Raw genomic sequence first — 6,000 nt, 5'->3', positions numbered from 1 at the left:
CTTTTGCTTCCTGCAGGTACGAATCTGTAGGTAGCCTGAACTTCCACTTTTGTTCCCACAGCAATTCCAACCCCTTTATCACTAACGCTCTGTGTTCAATCCCCTCTGTTTAAAATGTTTATGATGCTTTCCATTTTGTTGATTGGACTGAAACAGATCTCATTCTCTTGTTTGCTTTTTGTGCTCAGCTCTTTGATTTGAAGATAATCCATCTTGTAGTGTCTACACCAGGTCTGTCGCCTCTAACTGCTGCATAGTGCTTCATGGGGTGTGCATGGACCACACGGGACCTATTTCCTCCTCCAGGGTGGACACCCAGATTGCCCCCCAACATGCTGTGATAAATATTCTTATATATTATTTCCTTTTTAGACCTGTGTGAGAACTTATCTGCAATTAAAACATATACCCAGGACTGAAATTGCTTTGTCATAGATCATAGGTATGTCCATACTACATTTGACAAAGTATTATAAGATTGTGATCCTGAATAGCCACACCTCCCCAAAATATAAGATAATGCTACATATACTATTCTGTAATTAAATTTCTCCCACTTTTTTTTTCTTTTTTTTGCGGTACGCAGGCCTCTCACTGTCGCGGCCTCTCCCGTTGCGGAGCACAGGCTCTGGACACGCAGGCCCAGTGGCCATGGCTCACGGGCCCAGCCGCTCCACGGCATGTGGCATCCCCCCGGACCGGGACACGAACCCGTGTCCCCTGCATCGGCAGGCGGACTCCCAACCACTGCGCCACCAGGGAAGCCCTCTCCCACTTTAGGTCAGATGAAAATTCAAATAATTCCAACTAGGGAAAATTTTTTTTTAATTAAGGTGCAAATTATAATCAATTCTACTGAAACAACAGAAACAGTGTTTCAGATAACAGCTTCTAGAACGAGACTGCAAATTCCAGCTTCACCCTGCGCTAGCTGTGTGACTTTGGGCCAGCTGCTTAACTTCCCTGTGCCTCTTTTTACCCACTTGTAAAATGGAGGTGATAATAGTACCTACCTTATTAGGAGGTTGTGAGAATTAAATGAGATAACGCACATAAAGTGTTCAGAATACTGCTGTTGGCTATTATTGTTGAACATTTAGGTAATATCCAATTTTTTTGCTATTTCTCAACAATGCTGCAATGAAGTTCAAGAATTTTTATTATTACTCTTGCTGTTGTAAAAGGCACATAGCATTAAATTTATCATTAATAAATTCACATCTTACTAAGTGAAATAAGTCAGACAGAGAGAAATATCACATGATATGACTTACGTGTGGAATCTAAAAAAAAATGATACAAATGAACTTATTTACAAAACAGAAATAGACTCACAGACATAGAAAACAAGCTTATGGTTGGTTACCAAAGGGGAAAGGGTGGGGGAAGGGTTAAATTAGGAGTTTGGGATTAACGTATACACACTACTATATATAAAATAGGTAAACAGCAAGGACCTACTGTATAGCACAGGGAACTATACTCAATATTTTGTAATAACCTATAAGGGAAAAGAATCTGAAAAAGAATATATATATATATATATATATAAATATATATATATAAACTGAATCACTTTGCTGTACACCTGACACTAACACAACATTATAAATCAACTACACCTCAATAAAAAAATTTTCTTTTATCATTAGAGTGTGGGATTCTTAGACTGCCTGACTATTGCACTGGAGTTCTGGCAGCAAATGCCATCCTGAATTTAGCAACCTTTTGGCTTGGGACACCTGGGTCTTTTTGGAGTAACAGGATGTCTCCACACTGTTTGCCCCACTGCTGCATGATCAAGGCCTGTGGCTGGGAGAGCCCTTCCTGAGGTTCCCTGATTTCTGCAGAGCCGAGATCCTTACCAGGGCCTTCCTGAGCCCTGGGGTGGGTGAGACAGGGCACTAACCTCCTGTTAGGCAGTGGAACATCTGTACAAGTTTGTGTGCCATGAAGGGATAGAATTGATTCAAATTCCACAACTTTACCATCTGTGTGATCTTGTGCAAGTGATGTCACATCTTTGGACCTCTGTTGCCTCATCTGTAAAATGAGTCCTGGCTTCGAGACTCATCAGCAGTGTGGCTTGGGTAAGTTATCTTTTCCCCTGGGGTCTTAGTTTTCCCATCTGTGAAGTGGGGTATCATCACCTTTATAGGTTTACTGTAAGGTTTAGGGATAATGTTTGCAAAGTGCCTGGCACAGTACCTGGCAGAGATTCTGTGGCTGGTAGACGGTTTCAATACTGGAGATTCTGTCTGCTTGACCGTATAAAGCAGCAGTGAAATGCTCTGGAAATTCTGACTCATTGGCATCCAACCTGCGCATCGAACATAAGGTCCCCAAAGCCCCCTCATGCTTATGCTCCAGTGTCTCTCTGAGTTTGTAAACCCTCTTTCTGGATGCCCTGTGGGAACATTAGGCAGCCTTCTGTCCCTGGTACTGGGGCCACAGCCTCAGGATCCCTTCTGAAACCTATTCCTTTTCCTCTGTCCCTATCTCCATCCCATCTTTATTTTCCGCATTCCAAAGGCAACCTTTTTCCTTTCCAACATGAATGGATGAAGAAATTTCATCTACATACATTCCTAAGGGCACCCCGGGAGGGGGCTGTCTCTACTTCCCCCCACTTATTTGTAACTCAAAACAGCAAATCAGGGGGACCCCAGTTTTAGCTCTGAAATCTTGGAAGTCGTTGCTCCCATTCTTACAACAGGAGAAAAGCTGAACAAACTGACAGATCAAGGAGACAGAAAATCAGTAATTACATAGTTGAGCTAAAGAGCACCATCAGTTGTCTGGATCTAATTGACACTTATAGAATACTTACCCAACAAGAGCAGAATACACATTCTACTCAAGCTCACACAGAACACTCACCAAGTGTTTGTGTCTTCCCCAAATTCATATGTTGATGCCCTAACTCCCAGTGTGGCTGTATTTGGAGATGGGGCCTCTGAGGTAGTAGTTAAGGTTACAATGAGATCATAATGGTGGGGCCCTGATCCAATACAATTAGTGTCCTTATAAGGAGAGACATCATGTGAGCACAGAGCAAGAGGGCAGCCATCTGCAGGCCCAGAGGAAAGCCCACACCAGACACCTACTGGCAACTCCCTCTAACTTGCAGTTCCTGTTTCCAGAACTGTGAGAAAATAAATTTCCGTTGTTTATGAAACCGTTCCCCATAGAATTAACAGAAGCTGATAACAGAAATTCTTGAACTTGTCTTACATAACAACAGTTAAAGGAACAGCTTGTTAAACGTCCTTTGCCTTCGTTGATTAAGTTCACTTTAGTTTTTTTCTTTCTTTTTTCCCCCCCCCCTCTCTTTAATTACATACCTTCCCAGCTTCACACAGCCCAACTGTTCTACGGGAACTTGGAGTCAGCTCCTATTCAGTGCAAGCCGGCTGGGGGATGACTGGGACCATGAACCCTAGGCCTGGCCTGTGCAGATGTCCAACCAACAGCCTTTTGACATCAGAGGGCCAGAAAACTCCACCCTCAGATCATGCTAAGCACATGAATATGCAGAAGCATGTAACCCAGATGCACCTTCCCAAACACCAATTACCTCATCTTTTTCCCATACATCCAATCACCTTTCCCCACACCTAAGGCCACCCTGCTAATCCTATAAGTACCCCAATGCCCTCACCTTCCTTTCTTTTGTTGTTCATGGCTTTGTTGTCATATCTAAAAAGTCAATGCCAAATCCAAAGTCATAAAGATTTACCCTTATGTTTCCTGCTAAGTTTTTTTTTTATATATAGTTTTAGCTCTTATATTTAGGCCATTGATCCATTTAGAATTAGTTTTTTGTATGTGGTGTGAGATAGGGATCCAACTTCATTCTTTTGCTTGTGGAAATCTAGTAGTCCCAACAGCATTTATTGGGGAGACTTCTCTTTCCCCATTGAAAGGACTTGGAACCCTTGTTGAAAATCTGTATAGCACAGGAAACTTTACTCAGTATTCTGTAATAACCTATGTGGGAAAAGAATCTGAAAAAGAATGGATTAAAAAAAGAAAAAAGAAAAAATCAATTGGCTGTCAATGTATGAGTTTATTTCTAGACTTTCAATCCTGTACCATGGGTCTATTTAACTATCCTTATGCCAGTACCACACTGTTTTGATTAATGTCACTTTATTGTAAGTTTTGAAATTTGGAAGTGTGAATCTTCCAACTTTTTTTTTCTTTTTCTAGATTACTTTGGCTACTTGTGTTTTCTTGCATGTCCATATGAATTTTAGGGTCATCTGATCCATTACTGCAAATCAGCCATTTGGAATTTTGATAGAGATTGCACTGAATCTGTAGATCAGTTTGGGAGGAGTATTGCCATCTTAGCAATTTTAAGTTTTTCGATCTATGAACATGGGATGCCTTTCCCCTTATTTAGGTCTTCTTTAATTTTTCAACAGCGTTTGGCAGTTTTCAAACTATGACTTTTGTACCTCTTTTGTTAAAGTATACTTTTATATTCATAAGTATTTTATTCTTTTTGATACTATTGTAAATAGAATTGTTTTTATAATTTCATTTTTGGTACACGCAAAGCTATTATACAGGGGCTTCCCTGGTGGCTCAGTGGTTGAGAATCTGCCTGCTAATTCAGGGGACACGGGTTTGAGCCCTGGTCTGGGAGTATCCCACATGCCTCGGAGCAACTGGGCCTGTGAGCCACAACTACTGAGCCTGAGCTTCTGGAGCCTGTGCTCCATAAAAAGAGAGGCTGTGACAGTGAGAGGCCCGCGCACCGCAATGAAGAGTGGCCCCCGCTTGCCACAACTAGAGAAAGCCCTTGCACAGAAATGAAGACCCAGCACAGCAAAAATAAATTTTAAAAAAAGCTATTATACAGAAATATGATTGATTTTTATGAGTCGATCTTGTATTCTGCAAACTCGCTGAACTCATTTATTACTTTAATCATTTTCAGTGGATTCCTTAGGATTTTCTATGTACAAGATTATGTTATCTGAAAACAGAGACTGTTGTAATTGTTTCTTTCCAATCTGGGTGACTGATATTTCATTTTCTTGCCTGGTTGCCCTGTCTAGAATTCCCAGTTTGGGGGAAAGCATTTAGTCTTTCACCATTAAGTGAAAACCCATTAGCTGTGGGCCTTTTGTAGATGTCCTTTATCCAGTTAAGAAATTTCCCTTCTATTCTTAATTTGTTGAGTGTTTTTTTTTTTTTTTACCATGAAATGGTATTGGATTTTGTCAAATGATTCCCCTGCCCCCGTCTAGTGGGATGATCATGTGAATTTTGTTTTTTATTCTATTGATATAGTTGTATTACAAAAAGTGTTTTTTCCAAGTTAAACCAACCTTACTTTCCTGGGATAAACCCCTGGTCATGGTGTATAATTCTATTAATAGAGTGCTGGATTAGATTTGATAGCATTTTGTAGAGGATTTTTGCATCTATACTCATAAGAGATATTGCTCTATAGTTTTCTTTTCTTGTGATGTCTTTTCTGGTTTTGATATCAGGGTAATACTGGCCTCACAGCATGAGTTAGGAAGTGTTCTCGTCTGTGTTTTGGAAGCATTTGTGAAAAATTGGTATTGATTCTTTAAATGTTTGGTAGAATTCACCAATGAAGCCATCTAGGCCTGGGCTATCCTTTGTGGGAAGTTTATTGATTAATTATTAACTTGATCTCTTTACTTGTTATAGGTCTATTCAGATTTTTTTTTCTTGAATTAGTTTCAGTAGTTTATGTCTTTCTAGGAGTTTTTCCTCTTCATCTATTACCTAATTTGTTGGAATTCAGTTGCTCATAGTAGCCACTTATGATTTTTTTCTATAAGGAAGGTCAGTAGTAATGTACCCTTGTTTATTTTTTAATTTAGTAATTTAAGTATTCTCATTTTTTGTGATCAATGTAGCCAAAGGTTTGTCAATTTTGTTGATCTTTTCAAAGAACCAGCTTTTTGTTTTGTTGATCCTATCATTTTTCTAGTCTCCATTTCATTAATTTCT

The sequence above is a fragment of the Kogia breviceps genome, chromosome 11, assembly GCF_026419965.1.
Source record: "Kogia breviceps isolate mKogBre1 chromosome 11, mKogBre1 haplotype 1, whole genome shotgun sequence".
Taxonomy (NCBI): Eukaryota; Metazoa; Chordata; class Mammalia; order Artiodactyla; family Physeteridae; genus Kogia; species Kogia breviceps.
The sequence above is the reverse complement of the archived record's forward strand: the minus strand, read 5'-3'. Positions refer to the sequence as shown.